This window comes from Sorex araneus, chromosome 4 (assembly GCF_027595985.1).
Source record: "Sorex araneus isolate mSorAra2 chromosome 4, mSorAra2.pri, whole genome shotgun sequence".
NCBI classification, from domain to species: domain Eukaryota; kingdom Metazoa; phylum Chordata; class Mammalia; order Eulipotyphla; family Soricidae; genus Sorex; species Sorex araneus.
The window spans coordinates 196,231,094-196,256,274 of record NC_073305.1 but is presented as its reverse complement, the minus strand read 5'-3'; positions in this window follow the sequence as shown (position 1 = coordinate 196,256,274).

Sequence of the window (25,181 nt, the reverse complement as noted above, 5' to 3'; positions counted from 1 at the left end):
AAAGATTTTTTTTGTTTTGTTTTATTTTCAACTTTAAGAAAAGATGAAACCCTGCAATTCTCTGAAACATGGATGGAACTGTTAAAGGAAGTCAGCCAGAAGGAGAGATGCGGTCTCATCTCACCTACGTGCAGTCTCTGGCTTTACTGCACCAGGGAATGCAGTGCTTGCAAGGGGGGAGGCAGGGCTAGAGCGATAGGACAGTGGGAAGGTATGGCCTCACGCAAGCCTACTGGGATTCCATTCCTGGCACTGCTTAGGGTCCCCTGAGCACTGCCAGGAGTGATCCCTGAGCTCAGAGCCAAGAGAAAGCCCTGAGCACTGATGGGTGTGGGCCCCAAAACAAACCAAATGAAACAAAGAAGGGGAGATGTTGAGATCACCCTTGGCCCCAGTCGATCGGGTGAAAGACAGAGACAGGGAGGGAGAGAGGAGCAATGGGCGATGGATGGGGAGCACTAGGGTGCAGGGCTCACGGGGACGCAAGTACATCAGGAGTGTAAAGAAGCAGCAGAGCTAAATATTCAAAAACAGAGCAGACAGCCCAAAACAAGACACCTAAACTTCAGCAACCTAACTTAAAAACGTGCCGGTCAAGTCTGTGGTGGGGCCCGGGCTCTGGAATGGATGCTTGGAGCGAAGATGTCTAATCCCACATGAAAAGCTTTGTAAGTCATGGGGCTTTAACAGAACATTTAAGACTTTAAAAAGTCATTCTTGCCAGATGAGACCCTGAGCAGCCACACACGAACGGCTCCTCCGTTCTTGAGCGACCATGATCCCAGAGGCCCACTGATTACTTTTGGCACCCAGCGGCTTCTTGCAGAAATGCCTCTAGATTGTGAACTAAGCTAGGCCCCATACTGCCCCGAGAGGGGAAAGAGTTTTCTCTCTCAGCCTTTCCTATGTCGACGGCCATCTTTTAGCATCCACCAAACAGAGGTACGAGCTTGCAGTGATGCAACTTCTGGCAGAAATTTCTCTGAACTTGATTACTAAATACCAGAAATCCAAAAGCACGCAGCCACGACTGCGTGTCCTCATATGCTTTTCATTCTTAGCAATGGAAAACATATTATCAAATGATGCCTTTTTGGCAGGTCTGTTTGTTGGGGGAAAATTCTAAATAATAATAGCGAGTTTTCTGTTGAAATATTAAATGTAATCAAAGTAAAGAGAGATTAAAGTGAAAATCATCAGCCAGACAGGCAGGGGATGGGGCAGGTATACTGGGGTTCTTGGTGGTGGAACATGTGCACTGGTGAAGGGATCAGTGTTTAATCATTGTATGACTGAGACTTAAACCTGAAAACTTTATAATTTTCCTCATGGTGATTCAATAATTAAAAAAAAAGTCTTTTTTTAATGTCTGTTTGGAGGACAACACCCAGAGGTACTCCTTTAACAGTGCTCAGGGATGGGTCCCAGTGGTGCTGTGGGAACCTCAGTGTCCTGGGAATTGAACCTGGACCCCCACATGCAAAGCCTGTGCTCAGCTCTCTGAACAGCTTTTTCCAGTCTTTCTTCTTTGCCTTTTGGGGTCACATCCGGCAACGCTCAGGGGTTACTCCTGGCTCTGTACTCAAGAATTACTCATGGCAGTGCTCAGGGGACCCTATACGATGCTGGGACTGAACCCGGGTCAGTTGCCTGTGAGGCAAACGCCCTCCTCGTTGTACTATTGCTCCATCCCTGCCTCCCCGATTCTGACATTTTGTTTTTGGGGTCACACCCAGCGGTGCTCAGGGATCAGTCTTGGAGGTGCTTGGGGACACTATGGGGTGCCAGGGATGGAACCCAGGTTGGCCACCTGCAGGGTGAGCAACTCCCCCACAGCCCAGCCCACTGTCATATCCCTGGGCCCACTTTATTTGTCAGGAGCTGCAGGGTCGGTTTCTTGGAGGCAGCTGCTGGGGATGCTCTGAGAATGTTCTTCTTTTCTAAACTAAACATCTGTGCTTATGTCTCCCCTGATCGTATGCAAAGCAAAACGTGCAAAGTTTACTCCTGGCAGTGCTCGGGGGACCCTATGGGGTGACAGAGATCAAATCCAGGTCAGCCACGTGCAGGCAAATGCCCTCCCCACTGTACTGTCGCTCCAGCCTCCTTTGTCCTATTAACTTTTGACAGGACATTGAAATCTCCAATCCCCAGCCCAATCTCTGCAGTTAGATGCCTCTATGTTTACAATTTTACATCTGTTTCACTATGAAATGCACATTTTAATAAAAATTTATAGTTGCAGTACTCAGTATGGGAAGGTCTGATAAATATTTAACTCCTGGTCTTGGGGGGGGACCAGGGGGCCCTATACATTTGTCAGCCTCTGAGTGTAGATCGTATGCATGACTTTGTTTGGGGCCCACACCTGGCAATGCTCAGGGGTTACTCCTGGATCTGCACTTAGGGGTCACTCCTGGTGGTGCTCGGGGGACCCTATGGGATGCCGGAGATCGAATCTGCCTTGGCCGCGTGCAAGGTAGGTGCTCTACCCGCTGCTTTATTGCTCTGGCCTTCAGTTTTGTCTTTGTTTTCAAACCCGTATGATTTTCCCTACATGCTGTTGAGGAGGGGACAGGAGCAGAGGGTCATGAGGGGGCCACACTGCCCGCTGCCCCATCCACTGCCATGTCTGTGTTTGTCATTTTCACTCATTCCAGTGTTTCTTGATTCCCTGGTGAGAGACACCTTCCAAAGACAAACCCTAGTGTTCCTTAGAAATACCTGGTTTGGGGTGCTGAAGTGATAGCACAGCCGGGAGGGCGTTTGCCTTGCACCTGGCCACCCAGATTCGGTTCACAGCATCCCATGTGGTTCCCCCGAGCACCGCCAGGAGTTATTCGAGGGCAAAACCAGGAGTAACCCCTGTACATTGCCGGGTATGACCCAAAAAGTAAAAGAAAGAAAGAAAGAAAGAAAGAAAGAAAGAAAGAAAGAAAGAAAGAAAGAAAGAAAGAAAGAAAGAAAGAAAGAAAGAAAGAAAGAAAGAAAGAAAGAGAGAAAGAGAGAAAGAGAGAAAGGAAGGAAGGAAGGAAGAAAGAAAGAAAGAAAGAAAGAAAGAAAGAAAGAAAGAAAGAAAGAAAGAAAGAAAGAAAGAAAGAAAGAAAGAAAGAAAGGAAGGAAGGAAGGAAGGAAGGAAGGAAGGAAGGAAGGAAGGAAGGAAGGAAGGAAGAAAGAAAGAAAGAAAGAAAGAAAGAAAGAAAGAAAGAAAGAAAGAAAGAAAGAAAGAAAGAAAGAAAGAAAAGAAAGAAAGAAAGAAAGAAATATCTGGTGGGGCGGCCGGAGCCCTGGTACATCGGGGAGGGTGCTTGCGTTGCACGCAGCCAACCCAGGTTCAGTCCCTGACACCCCATAGTGTCCCCTGAGTCTGCCAGGAGTGAACCCTAAGCACGGGTGGGTGTGACACCAAACTAAACAACAGAAATGCCTGCTTCCACTTCTAGATGTTTCATATGTTCATTTCCCCCCAATGACTCCAATATTTGAGAGGATTCTCACATTTCTTACTCTTGTGGAGTCCGATTTAATCGTTTGGTCATTGGAAAAAGGATTTTTGGCTTTTTTTAAATCCTTTCCAATTTACTTTGATTTTCTTTGTTGCCTCTTGTACATTCTGGTTGTGTCCCCACGGAGCTTGGGGAGAAAGTAGATCGTGGGCCTGAGTCTTTGAGTTGGCCAAATAGTATTGTTCAAGTCTCTTACATGCATATTGATTTTCTGTCTGGTTATTCTATAAAGTATTTATGTGGGTGGTGGCAGATCACATCTAGCGGTGCGCAGGGCTGACTCCTGGCTCTGTGCTCAGGGATCACCCCTGGTTGTGCCTGGGAACCACAGGTGGTGCCGGGATGGAACCTGGATGGCGCATGTGCGAGACCAGCGCTTACCTCCGCTATTGTCTCTCTGGTCCTCAGTCAGTGAATAATCGACAGAGCCCTGATTCCCCCATATATCCTCTCTGTTGTTTGGGGCCAACCCATTTAAAATCTCTCATTTTTTTCCTTATTATGCAATTCATATTTTTATAAAATTTGAATTTACAATGATAAGTATAAATTTTTAAATGATTTAAGCAGGATGTGCAGAAATGTTGGGTGGTGTTTGTTTGGGTTATACAGCAACGAGTGACCCGAGTCTGGAGCTTGGCATCTAATGTGCCATAAGGGTAAGGAGGAATTTTCTAGAATCATCCTTCTCCTTCTCGTCTTGTCTTATGTAGATAAAGAGGGGTCGGAAAGATAATACAGCAGAGAAGATGCTGGCCTTGCACGTGTCTGACTGGGCTCAGTCCCCAGCACCTCATAGTCTCATGTGGTCCCTGTTGGAAGTGATTCCGGAGCACAGAGGTAGCAGTAACTTCTGGGCCAAAAAGAAATAAAACCCAACACACACACTCACACACACACGCGCACACACACACACACACACACGTGGTACAAGAGGTTGTAGGAAGAAGCGGGAAAGCAAAGAAGTGTGAGAACTTGTAGTGTGTGAGGCCAGGCTGCCGACTTCAAACCGAGAATGGGTTCTTGGCCCATGGAAACAGCTCTCTGAGCCATCGTGACAGATTCCCTCTTTAGTGGACGCTCCATCCTCTATAGAAAATCAGGCAATGGCCCTTCCATGGTCTCCCAGGCAGCCACGCATCTGTTCCATCAGTCTGAGCTGACTCGCTTCCCAGACGCACCCCACCATCCCTGAGGGCTTCTTCCTCTGTGCAGAGCACCCTCCTCTGTCTCACTCTGACCCCAGGGGTCCTGCCTGCTGTCTCCCAAGTGTGACCCCGCTGTTCTCCTTCGGGAATCGAGACTCTGTACCTGGGTCTGCGGCAGAGAAAGTTCTGGAGTCTCCTTGATACCGTGTCACTCATGATCCCGGTCTCCCCACAAGCTCAAGGGAAGCCCTTCCACTTTAGGATGCTATTTCCTCCCGGCTCTTCCTTGGGGTACCCCCTTCTACACGTGTTGCTCGGCTTGACCTCATGTCTCCAGCCTCAATATCTGTTCATTTTCCTATAGGACTTTCCCCTATGCTCCTTTTTGTTTGTTTTGGGGGTCACACCAGTAGTGCTCAGGGCTGACTCCTGGCTCCACACTCAGAAATCACTCCTGGCCATGCTCTGGGCCACAGGGATCTGGGAATGGCACCCAGGTTGGTCACTTGCAGAACCTGCTGTAGTATCTCTCCGAACCCATGTTTTTGTGTTGTTTAGGCCAACTTGGCAATACTCAGGGCTTACTCCTAGCTCTGTGCTGTCTTGGGGGAACCGTATGTGGTTCCAGGGATTGAACTGGGTCAGGCACATGCAAAGCAAATGCCCTGCACAGGGCACCGTTTCCCCATGCCCTCTCTGGTTCTTCGGACTGATCATTAGTATTTCTTCATCCTGGGGCTATTGCTGCTCCTGCCGGTCTAGCTGCCACTCCAGGGTTGCCACTGAGCCTGTGGCACAGAGGTTTATGTTAAGTTACTTTACTTTTCAACAATAGGGTTTCCATTGTACTTTTTCTTTAAAGAATTAATTTAATGACCCTTTGGACCCTGCTGCGGAGCGAGCATGATGGAAGAGCCCAAGGAAGCGCCCTTGGACTCCAAGCAGCCCACTGAACTAATTCCGGCACGGGATCAGAGAACCCACGGCGGGCTGAAACAGTGGGAACCAGGCATCCCCCAATTCTTTTAACCTCTCTCTCTCAACCCCTTCCTCCCGAGCACAGTGCAGGGTCCGCGGATTTCTGAGCACAAAATGGAGACGCCGAGCCAGCTGAAACAGGACGCGCGCTTTCGGGAGACCCCAGGGGGCGGGGGTGGTGACCTCCGCCCACCGCAGATAGATACTTAAACCCACCTCCCCCACGTGTGCTTCCCTTTGGACCCTGCTGCGGAGCGAGCATGATGGAAGAGCGCAAGGAAGCGCCCTTAGACTCCAAGCAGCCCACTGAACTAATTCCGGCATGGGATCGGAGAACCCACGGCGGCCTAAACAGTGGGAACCGGGCATCCCCCAATTCTTTTAACCTCTCTCTCTCAACCCCTTCCTCCCGAGCACAGCGCAGGGTCCGCGGCTTTCTGAGCGCAAAATGGAGACGCCGAGCCTCTCTCTAGGTTTCTCCATCTTATGAGCACCATAAAAGGGTAAAAGTTTGTAGTGATGTTATTTCTGGTTGTACTTTCCCTGGACTTTATACAGAAACCCAAAACCGCGCGGCTGCTGCTACGGCCGCGCGACCTAATGTCATCTTAGCATCAGCAATATGTAATGGTTCCTTTTTAATGGGTCGGACTTTTGTGGGAGATCCTAACAAGAATAGTAAGTCTGTTGCTGAAATATTGAAGGCAATCAAAGTGGTAGCCATCTCTCTAGACTGAACTAAGCTATATCCCCACGCCGGCTGAGAAGAAATATTCTTCTTTCTCGGGAAGAAACGTGGCGTGGCGTCAACCATAGTGTGATGTCCATTAAGCAAACAGACCTGGTGGCGTGGGAATGGGATATAAGGGGGAAAATTATGTACATGGAACAGTGGGACGCTGGTGGAATCTCGAGCCAGAGCCGATACCAGCGCAAGACCTTCGGTTCCAGAAACTGCTTGCAGACACTCTACTAGTCTATCAACTAAGCCAGAGCCCCACGCCTGCTGATGACAGGAAATAACCATCTTTTTCGGTTTTTTTTCCCTTTGTCAGGCAGCGTGGCGATTACTAAACAGGCGTGAACTCGGTGGCGCGGGGCAAGGGGGAAAAAGAAAAGTTATGTAACAAACAGCGGGACTTAATATCTCTATATTCTTAGCAATGGAGAACTATCAAATGCTGCCTCCTTGGCAATAGGACTGTCTTTTTCTTTTTTGGGGGAAACCCCAACAACGGTAGTGAGTTGTGTGTTGAAACATGGAATGTAATCGAGATAAAGTGTAAACGAAGTGAAGCTTATCACTTACAAGGGTGGGGACTGGGGAGGTGGGAGGGGGCGGCAGGTATACTGGGGGGGCTGGTGATGGAAGATGGGCACTGGTGAAGGGAAGGGTGTTTGAGTATTGTATAACTGACATAATCCTGAGAACTATGTAACCCTCCACATGGTGATCCAATAAAATTTAAAAAAATAATAAATTAAAAAAAAAAAGAATGTAGGAATCTGACATTGCAAATCTGTCTGGTAAATTTCCAGAAGCTAGATTATGGTTATACTACTCTCTCCTGAAAGTTGCTTTGAGTAATCATAAGTTTTCTGGCAATGTCTCAATTTTCTATCCTCCCTAAAAAAAATTAATTTAATGGTTTCTGGTTCTCAACTAAGCATTCTGTTCTGGAGTCACTGTAATTTACATCCCTTTAATGCCCTGCCAATACTCACAGGGGCCGCAGGGAAGCAACTGTGTGCTAGAGGCAACATATGGGCCCAGAAAAATCCTCCTCTTTGGCCTTTCCTTGACTCTCAGCTTCTCTAGCATCTTGGCACATTTGGTGCTGATGGTGCTGTTGCTTAGCAACACGATGAACTGACTCGGTGACCACTAACATCTTCTTTTTCTCCTTCACTGTTCCTGGTGGTGCTCGGGAGACCACATGAGATGCCGGGAACTGAACCTGGGCCGGCTGCGTGCCCTCCCTGCTATCTTATTGCTCCAACCAAGCTTCTGCCTTCCTCATCGCACACAGGATTTCACTCCCATTTATGCCCCTGCAGGTAAAAATCCCTGAAGGGAGTCTCCTCGCTTTCACTATAGGCCAGAAGAACAAGTAAGAGCGCTGGGTTGGAGATGGAGGTGGGGGGAGGGAACACACCCTAAGCCAAGTTCCCGTCTAAAATTTCCAGCTGAAAGCCAAGCTCTCTCAATGGCAAAAAAAGGCTGCGCTCACCTGGCTGTGTCCCTCCCGGCTGCCCTGGGGTCAGTAACCAGGGAAATTACACGGGACCTTGCAGACATTTGAAACTGTCAATCGCTCCTTCCTCAGAACTCACTGTTCTTCTACCCACATCTTTCCCCTCCTCTGATTTCTGCTCCCAGGGTCCAGTTGCTCGCCCGCTCCTCACCCCCCAGACTCAGGACCCCCAAAAAACAGCTCCCGTGGCCTCCTGCGCAAGTTGTGGCTTTTCCCCATGCAGCCACCAGAGGGCGCGCTGACCCTGCTGAACCCCACAGGCGCCAGGACTGGTCCATTACCCACCCAGCCCCTGTGTTCAAGCACCTAGCCTTGTTTCTGAGTTCTAGCGATGTCTGTGCTCCCATGGCTGCTCTTGCCAATCAGCAGAGGCGCTGTGTTTGTTCTACACTGGATACTGGGGCTACCTCTCCCTCTAGGAAATGTACAGATTGCTGGGACACACACATACACATACTCACAAAAACACATGCACAGACACACAGAGCCTTTGTGCAAAATATAGTGGAGCTCCTAACAGCCTCCTTCATCCACATATATATTTTAACACCATGTTTAAAAATCAAAAGGAGGGGTAGGGCATTTGCTTTGCATATGGCCGACCTAGGTTCAATTCCTAGTACCCCGTAGGGTCCCGGGAAGGAGCCAGGAGAAAGCCCTGAACACTTCAGGGTGTGGCCCCCAAGCCAAAAAGAAAGAAATACAACTAAAATTAAAAGGAATGCAAAACTCCCCAGCGGGCACAGAGCCGAGATGTCAGATCGAGACAGAATCCCTAAGGCAGGGACCCCCTGGGATATCTGCAAGGCTCCCCGCTCCCTACGCTGGGTGTCAAGCCCCAGCACCTGCGCCGGCCTCCTAGTCTCTAGTATCCTGTACCTCATGGCCCTGAACACACTTCTGGGCTGAAGACAAAAGAAGAGGTAAACCACCAGCACATCCCCTGCATGACCTCGCCTGTCCCATCTTGGCCGTGTTTTTCTTTTTCTTGGGAATGGGTTACAATTCGGTTTTTGTTCTCCACACAAGCTGCTGTGGCCAAGATCAACCAAGTTTCCACTGGTTGGAGCTGGTCTGGCCCGACCCTGGCTCCGGGGGAAAGGTCACCCCCCCACCCCCAAGCTTAGAACCCTTTTCTCTGGACCTCCTTGTTTCCCTGCTTCTCCCCTTTCACCCAGCCCAGGCTTTCCATCTTCCTGGCCATCTGCGTGGAGTCCAAGTGCTCTGCCCTACCTCCCAGGGGGCGTCCCCAGACCTGCTCCCCCTGTCCCAGGCTTCTGGGTCAACCCTGGGCTCGTGGACCCCACTCGTTCCTTCAGTGTCATTGATCCACACATGGACCCTTCGCTCCCTCCCACAGTCCTGACGCCTCATCTCTGTAATGTAATGCGGCTCCGCCGTCCAGATGCCCAGCACACCTTGCAGGGGTCCTGGATTTACTCCTCTGTCTTAGCCCAGATACAGGACTCTGGACGTGTTGTAGGACAGCAGTGTCATGCTTTGATCCATGCTGCAACCCATGTTCACCTTCCATCCAGCTAACATCCTTTGCTACATGTAGTCACCACATTTGTTCATCTATTTTCTGCGATGAGATGTTTAAGATCTACTCTCTTCGCAGCTGTCAAATAGCTGGAGCGACGGGCTGATTCCATTTCCCGTGGCATTGTACCTGTTAGCCAACTGTCGGCTATGCGCCCAGAGCACGTTTAGAATCTGCCTCTCTCCTACCTCTTGTCTTACCCCCCACAATAGCCTTTTTATTCCTTACATGGGATGTACTTTATAGACTAGTTTGTAGTTGGGACTAGAATTTTATTTTATTCTGATTTGATTTCTTTGTTTCCTTTCTTTCTTATTTTTTCTTTATTTCTTATGTTTTATTTACTTATTTATTTATTTCGCAAAGATTTTCTTTTTTTTTTTTTTTCGTTTTTTCAATTTTTAGGCCTTACCCCTCTGTGCCTAGGGCTTATGCCTGGCTCTGTGCTCAGGGGTCACTCCTTGCAGGTTTGGGGGTTCGTATGTGATGCCAGGAACCAAAACAGGTTTGGCTGCATGCAAGGCAAGAGCCCAACTGATGTGATTTCTCTCCAGTCCCAATTTTATATTTTCTCCAAGTTTTATTTATTTTTAGGCCATACACAGTCATGTCAGGACTTATTCCTGGGTCTTTGCTCTGGGTTCACTCCTGGCAGTGCTTGGGGAACCACAGGGAGTTCCGGGGATCAATCCTGGGTCAGCCGCATGCAAGGCGAGTACCCTCACCACTCTGCTGAGCTCCTGTCCCGTCTCAATGTTTTGATCTAAGCTTAGGACAGTCTTGTTGAACTTCTCTATGTAAGTTTTTCCTGCCTGAGAAATTATATTACCAATATGTGTGTGAAAATATCTTTCAAAGGCTATGCATTCTTTGTATAATTCCAGCAGTCTGGTTTATATATTCCAAGTCATAATAAAGCTGCACACATTCAGAATTGCTTTATTTTGTCCAGCAAATTGACATCTACCAGACGCTAATTCGATGCTAACATTCATTGACCCTTTGTGTGATCATAAAGATTTAGACCAGGTCCCCAACATCATCCTGCCATACTCAGCAGTGAAGAAAACCGGCAGGCACCACAACACTGGAGAATTCTCCAGGCTCCATACTGAGCCAATATCTCCGGGACCCCCGGATGTAGCAGGTGCAGTCTCACCACCTTCTCCAAATGGAATCCCGGAGACCATGAGCTTCTACAAGCATGACTCCAGTATGTGGCTACAGGACTATTCCTCCAAAGCGCACGGCCACTTACTCGGCCACACGAGCTTTCCTGACATACAAAGTGAGCAACAGAAAATAAATGATCTAGCATCTGCCCCCTGCCTAAACTAGGAGAGAGCAGTATCACGTGGGGCCTCGTGGGATGGGGGTGGAACCGACCCCTCTCCCTGCCCCGATGAGGCCCGAGTTGCCACCCATGAACGGCTCCTGGCTCCTGAATGGCCATGATCCCAGAGGCACACAGACAATCTTGGAACCCAGTACCTTCTGGAATAAATGCATCTGGACTGAGCACTAAACTACGGCGCTGTGCCACCCTGGATGGGGAAAGGTGTTTGTCCCTTTCGCCTTTTCTCCCCGGCAGTGCGGTGGCTGCTACCTTTTCAGAGCCTGTTGGATAGCCAGGTATGAGACTGCAGTGATGTGACACATGGAGCCTCACGGGATGGAGGGGTGGAAACGACCCATCTCCCTGCCCCGATGAGGCCCGAGTTGCTGCCCACGAATGACTCCTGGCTCCTGAATGGCCATGATCCCAGAGGTACACAAAACAATCTCGGAACCCAGCAGCTTTTGGCAGAAATCTCTCCAGACTTATTACTAAAACATCAGAAATCCAAAATGCTCTTCATATCAGCACTAGAAAACAAATTATCTAATGATGCTTTTTGGCAGGTCTTATTGTTGGGAAAAACTCCATATAATAATGGTGGATCTTTTGTTGAAATATTGAATGTGATCAAAGCAGAGAGAGAGAGTAAGGTCGAAATCATCTGCCACATGGGCGAGGGTGTGGGTGGAATGGGGTTCTTGGTGGTGGAGGGTTCTTGGTGGTGGAGGGTTCTTGGTGGTGAAGGGTGTGCACCTGGTGAGGGGATGGGTGTTTGATCATTGTATAACTGAGACTCAGACTGGAAAGCTTTGTAACTGTTCTCACGGTGATTCAATTAAAAAATAAATAAATAAAATAAAATACTTTCCTAAGGAAAAAAAAGCTTTGGACCAGACTGGAAAGATAGTACAGATGGGAGGGCGCTTGCCTTGCATGTGATTGACCCGGGTTCAATTCCAGCATCCCAAATGGTCCCCGAGCACTGCCAGGAGTAATTCCTGATGCAAAGCCAGGAGTAAGCCCTGAGCATCGCAGGGTGTGACCCAAAAAACCAAAAACCTATTAAAAAAAAAGCTTTGGACCTTGATGTTGTTTTAGTAATTTTGACCTTCCAGATCTTAATTTCCCTCCCATCTCTTTCACCTCAGGAAGAATCTTTCCTCACGGGCTGTAGCTTTCGAATAAACAGTAGTCCATCTTCCCTGAACTCCACTACTCTCTGGAGTCCCTGGCTGTGGGTGAAAATACCAAAAGAAGACCAGGTCCTGGAAGGAGCCTCTGCGTTCACTGTCCGGGAGCCAGGGTATCCCCCCACGTCTCCTGTCAAACAGTTTATAATCAAACAGTGTTGAATGATGCGTAACTCAGGGACTTCCTGTATTGATGAACTGGCTCAGTGGCAATGTGGCGCGCGTTGACTTATCTAGGTGTCTTCATGCCTACATTACAGAGCTGCCCCGGGCTCGAGAGCATCAAGGGTGTTCAGATATTCACCTTGCCCTCGGCTGAGATGGATCGAATCAATCAATTAATTAGGCTCAATTTAATAATCAGGCTGGAGTCTAATCAATCACTCAGGATGGATCCTGCCCAACCACTCAGGATGGACCCTGACTAATTCATGTACTGGCTAGCGGGCCTTGGTGACTGACCCTTGACAGCAGCAGAAGCAGCTGCCCGGGCACCTGTGACCACTGTGAAAGGACTATCTCGCTTTCCTTTCTTGCCATTCCCCCGGCTGTGTGTGCCCCTTTCACCTTCCAGAAATTTTCCACCAGGAAACTCCACCTTTCTCAGGCTTGGGCCCGCTGCTGCATGCTCTGTCCTACCAGCCCAGGGCTGATCCCTCTATCCCCCTCTCTAAACCTTCACAGAACCCAGCTCAGCACTGTTCATCCAGGACCCTCTCCCCACCCTGCACTTGTCAATCAGTGTCTTTCTTAGGAGACAGAGCGGGACAGAGTAGCCTCAGGATGGGCCTGAGACCTATGGGGACATGAGAGGCAGGAACCAGCCCTGCTGCACCCGATGCTGAACTTAAAAATGACAGAAATAAGGCAAAGAAGCTGCCCCAGCCCAGTCAACTGAGTCTTATTACACACAGCCCAATACGACAGCAGGGAGGCCCCAGGTCTACACTGACACCCCACCCTGGTGACCCCCAGTTCTCCCCACTAACCCCTGTACAAAAAGAGAAAAAGGTCCCCAGGGTCCAGGCGAGATGGTGCAGGGCTGCAGGGCTGAGCTGGCCTGGGTGCACGGGGCCCAGCCACTGCCGGGGGCAGCCCAGAACCCCAAGGAACCCTCAAAAGAAAAATAAAATGCAAAGAAAGGGCATGGGAACGATAGAAAAGCGGGAAGGGCACTGGCCTTGCATGTGGCCGACCCGAGATCGATCCCTGTCATCACAAAGGGTCCCCTGGGCACCACCAGGAGAGATTCCTGAGTGCACAGCCTCAGCACCGCAGATGTGCTCCCCCCCAACCCGGCCCCGCACAAAACCCACAAAAACAGAGGCCCCAGCCCCTGGGGGGGATGGGAAGTCTGTGCCAGGTGCAGGGTCACCTGCATGTGTCCAGACCCCCACTGCCACGCTGCTCTCCTCTCCCAGCCCCCAACGTCCCCGACTGTGGAACCGAGGGAGAAGCCCATGTAAGGCGATCTGTGGGGGTCTGGTGGAATAGCACGGGGACATTACTCGCAGAGACGCCTTTGATCCCATCCTGCAGTGGCCCTGAGGGCGGGAGTGACTCCAGGAACCCGGCAGAGCAGCGTCTAAGCACTGCCGCGTGTGACCCAATGAACCCCAGGTCAAATGAGGTGGCGGTGAAGCCTTTGCACCGTGGCTAGAGTGCGCGGGACGGAGGCAAGTTTAGGGCTGTGACAGGAGACATCCGGGGTGCACAGGGGCTCTGGCCTCAGGCAAGCCCTGCTGGTGCTCCAAGAACCAGGGCCTCTTCTCTGCACACCTGTCATATCTCGGGGTGCGGGGCTGCCCAGTGCCAGGAGCTGGCGCTAACGTGCGAGAGACAGGTTGGCCCTGGTGAGCACCTGGGGCTGCTCTGACTCGAATGTGGGGGATGGGGCACCTGGGGAGCCCCAGGGCTGTCCCTGCAGTGGTCCAGCAGCATGGCCAGGCCCCTGGGGGAGTGCTGCTGGGGGCCAGCCTGGTAGAGGGGGCTGTGGAGGGCGGGGCTGAGTCTGGAGCCTGCAGTGCTCCCTCTGCTCGGTCCCAATCCTGGAGTCCCTTGAGGCGGTCCGAGCCATGAGCTGCCCTCCCCCCTCGGTGGACGTGCTTCCTCTGCGTTCATCAACCCCCTTCTCATGATCCTTTGCTTAATTTGTGTTGGATTTGGGGGTCACACCCAGCTGTGCCCAGTATCTGCTCCTGCCTGTGCTCAGGGAAGGCCCAGGGTCAGCCGCGTTCAAGGCCACTGCCTCAACTCCTGGGCCATATTTCTGCCCCCTCCCCCACATTGTTTTTGTGCATGTTTGGGTTTTAGGCTTATCTAGTACTCGGGGATTTCTCCAGCCAGTGCTCACGGGACCATAAGGTAAAAGGGGCTGAACCCAGGGCTACTGCGTGCCAGGCCTGCGTTCTAGCGTGCTGAGCCATCTCTCAACCCCCCCACTCAATCTTGACCTTAGCACATCCCTGCTCCTGGGGCTCGCCCTGATACTGCCTGACCTGCCCCCACCCGCCGACAACACGCCGTGGTTCCCCCACCTGCACCCAGTGCTCTCTGCACGAGGCGCTGAGCTAATCAGGCTGATGACGGCTCAGGTGCAGCGCGGCTCTCCCGGCTCCCACACACAGTAAATTTCCTCAGCCGCCAGCCTGCTCCCTGCGGGCCTCTTGACCAGGCAGCCACCAGCCACGGGCTGCTGCTGTCTCATGGTCCATGAATCAGGCCTGCGGGCCGGCACAGAACCCCCCAGTATGCAGCAGCAGAGCACTGTGTCGTGGCGTCCCCGTACTGGTGGCCTGTGGCGTTCTCCGCACCCACCTCCAGCTGCTGACCTGAGGCCGGGCCACAGCCTCGGAATCCATGTTCCTCTGGCCACAGCCTGGGAATGGGCCTCGGACTTCCAGCCTCTCTGTTCTGGAAAGGTGCCCTGAAGAGGATGAGGAGGAAGGAGGAAGGAAACTGGATCAGATCAGGAAGTCCAGAGCCCCCAGGGACAGAGAAAGAGGCCTCCTGGCTGCTCCTTCAGTCTTGATCTGGAATATTCCAGAGAGGGAGGGGCAGTGGCAGGGAAAGGGGTGGCCTGAACCCCAGATAGTAGAGGGACAAGGCATTTTGTGAATTTTTGTTTGTTTGGTTCACACCCCAACATTGCTCAGAGGTTACTCCTGGCTTTGTACTCAGGAGTTACTCTTGGCGGGCTCAGGGGATCCTATGAGATGCTGGGGATTGAATCTGAGTAGCTGCAAGCAAGGGAAACACCCTCTCCGCTAGACTATTGCTCCTAAGAATTTTGATAAGAGGTGTTTTAAAAACTTGAGAATGGTAATTACTGGTCATTTTCTCTTGGACTCGGCAAAGGAACAGGCCCAAAGGAGCAAAAGCAGGAACTGGGAATGTTCCCTCAGGGAATGGGATAGGCAGGAAAGACTGTGGAGAGGGCCCATGTGGGGATGGGATGTGCTGGGACTTTGAGGTGGGTGTGACTCTTTTTTCTTTTTGGATCACACCCAGAGATGCACAGGGGTTACTCCTGGCTCTGCACTCAGGAATTACTCCTGGCGGTGCTCGCAAGACCATATGACTCCTATACACACAAGCCAGTGAGAAGCGCTATTCCTGAATTTCCACAATGCTGTAAGATTTTTTTTAGGGAGAAAAATCTTTCAGAGGGACTGGAGCAGGGCTGGAGTGATAGCACAGCGTGTATGGCATTGCCTTGCACGCGGCCAACCCAGGTTGGATTCCCAGCATCAGTTATAGTCCCCTGAGCACCACCAGGAGTAATTCCTGAGTGCAGAGCCAGGAGTAACCCCTGTGCATCGCCGGGTGTTATCCAAAAAGCAAAAAAGGGGGAGTTTGAGCAATTTGCCTTGCACACCACTGACTTGTGTTTGATCCCTGGCTCTACATATGGTTCCCCTGACTCTGGCAGGAGTGATGCCTGAGCACAGCCATGTGTGGCCCCAAGCTCCCCCCAAATATACGCATTTTAAAAATCTTGTGGAGACTTTCCTCAACTCTGTTTGGATTAACGAGTGCGGACATCCCGGGAAAATAAGGGCTTTATCAGACTCATGGGGAGCAAATCCTTGGGATCAGAACCAATGTGTCATGTGACTGTCCTGTATGGTGGGAAGATGGAATGTTGGGGTCTCTCCTCATTTTTGTGTCACCCATCACCCAATGTGATTGGATTTAGGGTGAATAGGTCATTAGGTGGGGCTGGAGCAATAGCACAGCGGTTAAGGTGTTTGCCTTGCATGCGGCCAACACAGGTTTGATCCCCAGCATTGTTTATCGTCCCCTGAGCAGTGCCAGGGGTAATTCCTGAGTGCAGAGCCAGGAGTAACCCCTGTGCATCGCCGGGTGTGACCCCAAAAAGCAAATAATAATAACAATAAATTCGTGAGGGTCGGGCCTTCTGGCTGGGATTGGTGCCCTCCTAGGGCACCCTCAGGTCTACCCGAGGAGGGTAGTGAGGGGACATATAGTGAGAAGCCACCTGCCACTTGTCACCAGAAACCCCCACCTCTCAGTTAACCCTGATCCTCATCTTCTGGTCCCAAGGGCCTTGAGAAGTTAATATTCATTGTTCACAAACTGTCAATCCTGTGATATTGTGTTATAGCAGCTTTAATGGCTCAGAGAAAAAATTCTAGATGATGGCATGATGGACCATGGCTCAAGTGCATTCCTGACCACCGAGCCTGCCTGCGGGCATTCCCTTATCCACCAGGGGGCAGCAGCTCAGCTGCTGATTGTGGTGTAGAAGAAGCCCAGGACAAAACTTACCTCCAGCTTGCGAGCAAAAAAGACAGAGACGAGGGGGCACGACCTTGGAAACAGGTTGAATATGATCCCTCCCCTCAAACGTTTCTGTTTCTTTTGGAGTCAGCCCTGGTGGTCTCAGGGCTGACTCCTGGCTGTGCTCAGGGACCAGTCCTGGTAGGTCTTGGGGAGATCATACGAGGTGTCCGGGATCTAGCTCAAGCCCGCTACACGCTCTACAGGGGACAGAGGAGCCTGTCAGGTGAGAGACAGGAGCTGCACCAAGAAGGCGACTGGAGAAAAAGGCTCTGGAACCATAAAAACTTCATATGCAACTGCTTTTGCTTTTGCTACCAGAATGTCTGGGATGATTGTGACACCCAAAGAAATCAGAGTTAAGACCCTTAAACGTAAAAATAATCAGGACCAGTAATAAATCGTCAGAATAAATGCTATTGACTCATTTTTTATTAAGGGGGAAGGAAGGAATTTCCTAGGGCTGGTGTCTGTCCAGCAGAGACCAGCTTAGAGTTGGGCAAGTGGGCGGAGTCTTGGAGCTGTCCTTGGTGTTGAAATGGCTCCAGCAAAGGTTCTCAGTACCAGCCGCTTCTCTTCTGCTTTGAGAAAAGCATGTACTGTCTTTCACGGGCTTTCTGAAACAGTCTTCACTTGAAAGAGTCCAGCAAGCTTATGCGAACAGAAGTCTCTTCATTCCAACAGCTTCGCACAGGAGTCTTTTCTTTAACATGATTACATCTTTATCTGGGGTCTCCTGATCATTATCTGCAGAGAGAGAAGACCAAGTGAGAGTGGGGCGTGAGGAGAACCCGGGATTTGGAAGCACCTGAGGCTGTGACTGTAGGACTAAGCTAAGAGGGAATCAATTCTGAGTACCCCTCCCTCCACCAGCCTCTGCCTGGTGTCTGGGCTATGGAGTACAGTTTTCCCCTCAGCCCTGTCTAGACAGAATCCATCACTTTGGATGGTACGCCCCACCACTCACTTTGTGGACTGTATTTCCCCTGCCTGAAAATACTCATATAGTTCTAAATATGCTCAAGTGGTAATCAATGCGTGATCACCCTTTCCAAAGTACCAGGTGTGGGGGCCCGTGCACATTGGGAGGGCCTTGCGCATGACCAACCTGGGTTTGATCCCCAATCCTCGGCATCCCATATGGTGCCCAGATCACTGCCAGGAGTAATTCCTTAGTGGAGAGCCAGGACATCGCCTGGTGTGGCCCCCCAAAGCCAAAACAAACAACAAAAGAAATCCAAAGAACAATGTGTGGGTGGCATGACAGGGGACATAACAGATACCATACTTCTACTCAGGTTGCCTTGCTGCTGAAAGGGCCTGACACTTCTACATCTCTAGAATTCATTGCCAGTTCAGAGACAATAGAGAGAATTATTTATTCTTTGTCCTTTTTTTTCTTTCTTCGTTTTTCCCCTCTTGGCCATACTTGGCTATGCTCAGGGGTGACTCTTGGCTCTGCACTCAGGGACCACTTCTGGTGGTGCTTGAGGAACCATATGGGATGTCGGGATGGAACCCAGGTTGGTCACCTGTGAGGTAAATGCCCTCTCCGCTGTACTATCATTCCAGCTTCAATATAAAGGATCAAGGGACCAGTTCCAAGATACAATAAGAACGTATGGTAAATATGGAACATTTTTTGAGATAACCATACTAGATTTTTTGAAAAAATCAAGGGGCAGAGACATAGAATGGATGGCTCTTGCCTTGCATGTGGATGGTCCGGGTTCAGTCTCTGCCACCACATGTGATTCCCTGAGCCCTGCCAGGAGTGACCCCTGGCACAGAGCCAAAAGGAAGCCCTAAGCACCAGGTATGGCCCCAAAACAAACAAAAGAAAGGCAGCATATGAAAAAGGTAAGAACCAGAGGTAGATAAACTAGCCAAACAAAAATTGATGAATCTGGGACCAGGAGAGAGTAGGTGGGTGCTGGAGAGTGGGGAGGGTGTTTGCCTTGAACACAGCCAACCCAGCACCTGTTATGGTTCTCTGAACCAAGCCAGGAGTGATCCCTGAGTGCAGAGCCAGGAGTCAGCCCTGAGCACCACTGGATGTGCCTCCCTGCACTCCACCCAATTCTAAACATCAGAGATGTTCTGGGGCTCGTTGGGAAAATTGCACTGGATTAGCTGCCATACCTGGGGAGCAGGAACCTCACTGGGGAGAGCGATGTTTGGTGGAGGTGGGAGGGTGCGGGATACTAGGAATCACGGATCGTCGTGTTTGCACCAACTTTCAAATAATTCAGCTGAGCTTGTAGCCATGCACAGAGGCCAGGACTCATGTCCATGGAAAGGAACACGAGCCAGTAATATTTATCTACCATTGACAGACGGGAAACTGACCCAGGGTCTTCACTCCATTGATCCAACGGGGCAGAGAAATGTTTCCTATACTATTATTTATTGTTTCAAAGTGTTTTTTTTTTTACTTTTTGGATCACACTTGGCGATACTCAGGAGTTGCTCCTGGCTCTGAACTCAGGAATCACTCCTGGCAGTGCTTGTGGACCATACAGAATGCCAGGATGGAAACAGGTCAGCTGCGTGCCAGACAATCGCCCTCCCCACTGTGCTATTGCTCCAGCCCTGACTATTTGATTATTTTGAAATTATACAGGAATTTGAAAGTTTAGCTAAACCACATGGCCATCAGGGACACATTTGGAAAGACGAGGAAAGTTCTAACCCTTGAGATCCGGGCTTAGGCAGCAGATTTCTCCCGCCCTTCAGCTTCCCTTCCCCACCTGCTGCCCCAAATCCCGACCCTTTCCAGGAATGCCTGGTGGACCCCATAGCTAGCTCACAACGGGCCTAACCCAGCACCCAAGGAGGCCTCTATTGGGGGAGGAGCTGAGCCCTGGGGAACCCAGAGTCCCCCATGGGCACATCTCACCTGATTCCCAGGGTGCATGAGGCTCGCAGTGGGCTGGAAGCGGTTCATGGGGTTCATGGGGATGTCCCACTGGGGTCCTGGATGAGGGAAGAGCAACAGAGGCAAAAATGAGTAGGACAAGGGTCATCTTCCCGCCCCACACTGGGTCCCAGTCTGGTCCAGCAAAGCCTGCAAATGTCTCTGCAACAGCGGGGCTGGGATCCAAGCAAGTTTCCGTCTGAGCACAGATGAAAATGCTGGAAAAAACCTGCCTCTGTGCTGAGGACCCGTTCATTTACCCTTGCAGTCTTACCCAGTTTTTTGCTTTCTGTTTTTGAAGCCTCGTTAACAGGGCCTAAAAGTGTGTGTGTGTGTGTGTGTGTGTGTGTGTGTGTGTTGTGAGGGGTGTGGCATTTGGGCCACACAGTAAGGATCAGGGGTTAATCCTGGCTCTGTGCTCAACTGTGACCTCTCTGGAGTTTGGGAATCTGAACCAGAGACTGGACCTGGGCTGGCCGTGTGCCAGGCGAGTGCCTTCAGCCCTGGGCTCTCCCACCACATTTTCCCTCCTCTTGAGTCTCCCCGAGCACTTTCCACAGCACTAAACTTACAAAGCCGCATCCAGACACTCAGGTGAGCCCCACCTGCCCCAGTCTCAGCTCGTCCCGCTTGTGGGGTGAGGAGAAGCCCCCAAGCAGTGCCCTCACAGCAGATCAAGGGAGCCGAGTCTAGGGGTCCCCCCTCCTGGGCCCCACCAGAGCCAGTGGTGAAAAATAAAGCTGCAGGTGTGGCCCCAAAGGGCTCCTTGAATCCCCTGGGCGCCCCCTCCCCCCATTCATGTCATAGCGGATCCCAGGTACCTTCAGATGACTCAAAGCCCATATTCTGGTAGGATCCAGGGTCTGATGGGTAATCTGCAGCTCTACACTTTTCCATCTGAGCCGCTCTGGCCTTGTGTCTGTGGCGGGAAATTGCAGAGAGAGGGCATGAGGATCGGAGAGGGGCTGGAGATGGGGCGGGGAGGGCCGGTCTGGGGGCAGCGCCCACCTTCTGGCTTCCCTCTTGGAATGCAGCATGAGGCTCAGGAGCGTGATCACCACCGCCAGCACGAACACCACGGCTGTGGATACCAGCCCGTACACCAGGGTCTTGGAGGTGCTTTTCTCGCAGGCGGCCCCGCTGTACCAGTGCGTGTCTGTGTCCGTGCAGCTGGAGGAAAGGATAAGCCGGGTCAGGCCAGCCAGAGCCCTGGAAACGGACCGAGTTCAGCTGCCATGGGACAGGCGGGGGCGTACACAGGCTTTGGGTTCTGCATCCCAGAACCTGGAGCTGTCATCTGGCTGTACCGCAGGTCTTGGGGCCCTATAGTGGCCCACTCCCAGCCACGTTAACCTTTGCTCTCTCTAGCCTCCCTGGCTTGCTGGGGCACCCCCTCCGCCATCCCTGCCCCACAGCACCCCCCCACTGCCTCTGAGACGCCCCTTATCTCTGGAGATGCCCTTGTTCTCCCTTTCTGCGCTCACTTGTGAGTGCCTCTTCCAGGATGCCTTCCTGGAATAACCTCTTTTGGATGTGTGTTTCATCTTTCACAGGCTCTATGCCGGTGGTGTGAGGGTACGAGGATGGGAGGGGCCAGGGCATGCACAGAGCTGCTAAGGTGAGGGATGCCCAGGGCAGTTCCTGTGGCCCAGTGTATAGCGGGGGTGGGGAGGACAGAGGAGCGTACCAGGAACACACCCCATGGCTCTGGGGAAGGAGGCTCTGGTGCTGGGACCAAACTCAGGACCTGGAACACTCTGGCCATGTGCGTGCTCCCAGGAGTGCCCATCCCATCTTTGGTCCAGTCCCATTGGGGAAACCCCGCCCACTTCTGGTGGTCAGCCTGGGGCCCAGCAGAAAGGGATACCTACTAGCACTTTGGGCCGCTGCGCTCCAGCATGCACTTCCCTCGGTTGCAGTTCACCGAGCGGCTGAAGCCGGGGGTGCAGAAGCTGATGCAGTTAGGCTTATTGTTCTTGTATTCCATGTAGAAGAACTTAGCCAGCATTTCCCCAACCTTCTCCTTGCATTCATCTGCGGGGAAAGGTGTCAGGCAGGGCTGGGGGCAGGCTGCCTGATCCTGACCCCCTCAGCCTGCTGCACTGCGCCCTCCACCCCCACACCCGCCCTGTCACTCACTCTCAGGGTCATAGCTGTACTTGAGGTTCTGGCTGACGTTGAGGCTGTCCTTAATGAGACACATATCACCTGCCACAAAGAACAAATGCCACATGGAGGTGCCACCTCCTCCCTGTCTCCAGGCTCCACCCCTCGCCCCATCCCCAGAGCCAGGGCACAGACTCCGGGCAGGGGGCACCCAGGAGAGAGCCTGTGCACCCAGAGGACCAGCCTGGGGCTTACCTGTGCAATTGTTGATGACGCTTGCGTTTGTGATCATCTCCTTCACTGTCTTCGTCATATTCTTCAAGACTTCCTTAAATTCCTGCGTGAAGGTGGTCTGGAGGAGAACTTCGTGGTCTACCTTCACGCTGCCCTCCCTGCCAGAGAGGGTAGTCCAGGGGAGTCCTGGGGCTGCCGGAAAGTTACCTCCTCCATCCCTCCTGGGACTGGGACGGGGTCAGGGGTGGGGGTGGAGGGAATGATTTCTTTCTCTCTTTTTATTAGGGTGAGGAGTTTGGGCTACACCCAGTCATGGCTCACTCCTGGGGATAGGGGGACCCCCATGGGGTGCAAGGCAGACCCTGACCACTCTACTGTGGCCTCGGACCCTTGTGCGACCCTTCCGGGGTCTCTCATCATGGTCTGCGGGGGGTGTGAGTGGAGGGGAGCTTGCAGGGGAATCTCAGAAGCACCAGAATGGGGGAGGGGTTGGAATGAGGGTCCCTCATTGTCTCTAGATGAAGCCAAGCAGAAGGGGCAGGTATTGGCTAGGGGTCTCTTAGGGTGGGAGGTGCAGCAGGCACCCACGGTGGGGGTCAAATCACGCATATGTGTGTGTGTGTGTGGATGCATCTGTGTGCACATGCACATGTGAGTCTATGTGCGTGTGCACCTGTGCATGTGTGTGTGCCTGTGTGTGCTTGTGTGTGTGTGTGTGTGTGTGCATGCGTGTGCGCGCGTGAGGCTTGTCCACCATAGGGTCAATTCTAAGAAGAATTCCAGTCCCGGAAAGGGGCAGGTTCCAGCCCAGGAGAGGCTGAATCAGAAATGCCCTCGAGTCACGTGCTTCTGGGACAGGCACTCAGAACCCAGCCCAGCCTCCTGCTTTCCTGATTCCCAGCAGGAAAAGTCCCCTTCTACAGGCTGCCCTCCCAGCTCTGCTCAGAGGATGAAATTCACACAACAGATACAGGGGGGTGGGGGGCAGGAAAATAGACTCCAGATCATCCAGATTCGAGGGCCTGACTATTGGAGTCACTGCACGGGGCCAGGGCCCGGGTGAGGCTAACACTCGCACAGAGGCGGCCTGAGGGCAGGGACAGACATCAAGGCTCTTTGCCTGCTGAGACTGACCTGGGTTCGGTCCCCACCCCCGTTTGGGTGGTTCCCTAACGCAGAGCCAAGAGTAAGCCCTGAGTATCCCTGGGTGTGGCCCAACCCCCACCCCCAGTGGAGACCTCGTGACATCACGACTGGCCCTGAGTTTGGTCACTGTCCTCGCAGGTCCCAGGGTCCCCTGTACTCCACCTTCCACTCCTGGGTGCTCACCATGGTGTGCCCCAAGCTCGACCCACTTTCTGTCCCTACTCCAGGAGGCAGGGGCCCTGGGAATTCTCTCTGCAGTGAGACCAGGAGCAGAATGGCCCCCCGGGACCCCGGTTTCCCGTCAGTGCTGGGGGAGGAGCCGAAACGGGTCAGGACGGGTTCTGTCCTCAGGAAGGGGTACCAACTATACTGGGTCCAAGGCAAAGACCTGCAGATGGGAAGGAGTCTTGTGGGGGAGCCCCTGAGAGCTCTGTGCTGACCCAATGAACACAGTGGCGCCCGCCACACCCCCCTACCCGCCCTTCCCAGTCCCGGAACTCACGATAATCGTAGAATTCTGAGTCCTCTGTACTCAGGGATTCCATTATAAATAACATCCATCTGAAGGATGAGGGGTGTCATTTTAGATGCCCGGCCTCGGAATCCCAGGGCGCTGCAGCCTCTGACACTGGCCCTGACCCTGCTCTCGTCCTGTCTCTGGCCTGACATGTGACCCCATCTCTGACCTGCTCCCTATATCTGACCCCAGACCAAGCCCTAACCTCATCCCTGGCCCTGACCCTCTCCCTGGCCCTTACCCTGGCCCTGGCCCTGCCCTCCCACTCCCTGGCAGCTCCTCCTCCCTGGCCAGCACTGAGGGAGGCTGACCCTCCCCATCTGGAGCTCTTTGCCCGCCACCTCACCTGCCCGGTGAATGTCTTGTTGAACTTGAGGAATTCTTCAGAAGTATTATCTTTTAGTTTTTCAGAGAAGTTCTGCTTCACCTTCAAGGTCACTTCTACCTGGGCCTCGACAATCTTGGGGGGGGGCTCTGCGGGTCAGACAAGAAACCTGGGGTGAGCCCAGCACCCCTGCCCGGACCCAGACCCCCTGTGCCTATGGCTCACGCACGCAGCTGGATGTCCGCGACGACGTCCTCGCAGCGGGGGCCCGTGTAGGGGTCGGGGCACACACACTGGCCGTCGATCCAGTTGCCCCCATTCTCGCAGAACGGGTTCTCCTGCACCTTGTTCTCACACCGCTTCCCCTCGAAGCCATAGGGGCAGCGGCAGTGGGTCCCGTTCCACTTCCCGTTGTTTTGGCAGGGGTCTGCAGGAAACAGGAGGGTCCAGACATGCCCATGGCCAACCCAGCCACACCCGACCCAACAAGCCCCTGCCTTAAAGGGAGGGGAGAAGTCATAGAGGCCAATTTGAACCTGGTCAGCGACAATCCCCCCTCTCGTGTGCTTTAACTGCACCAAAAAACAAGGCAGGGGAAGTTGGTACCGAGGGAGCTGGAGGTCGGTGGGGGGGGATCCAGAATAGTCTGGGCAAGGGGCTGTGTGAGCAGCTGGGGCCCAGCCAGTGGGGACAGGCCCCCGCCTTCCATGCCCGCTCCCCAGCAGTGCATCTGAGGCCTTGTTCTCCCATTTCTCCTGTTTCCCTGCTGGGCAGGGAGGCGGCCTTGTAGCTCCAGTACCTGAACTGCCCGCAAGGCCTAAGCTCTGTTCCTGCTTTCTCTTGGGGTGTAGCCATAGCACAGAGGGAGGGGCCTGCCTTCTACGCCGCTGACCTGGGTTTGACCCCCAGGCCCCATCAGATCCCCCAAGCTCTGCCAGGAGTGAGCCCTGGGCACAGAGCCAGGGGTAAGCTCAGAGCACTGCAGAGTGTGGTCCAGACACCATCCCCCCAGAGGCCAGTATTCCAGAAGCTTGGGTCACCTCAGTGGCCTGGCCCCCCACCGTCTCCTGCTCTGCAGATTCTACACTGACTTCACATCAGGGAGTGTCTCTGAGGGGGGTCCCCGGCACCTGACTCAGCCCCACTTCACCTTGGTTCCAAGCACAGGAAGTGC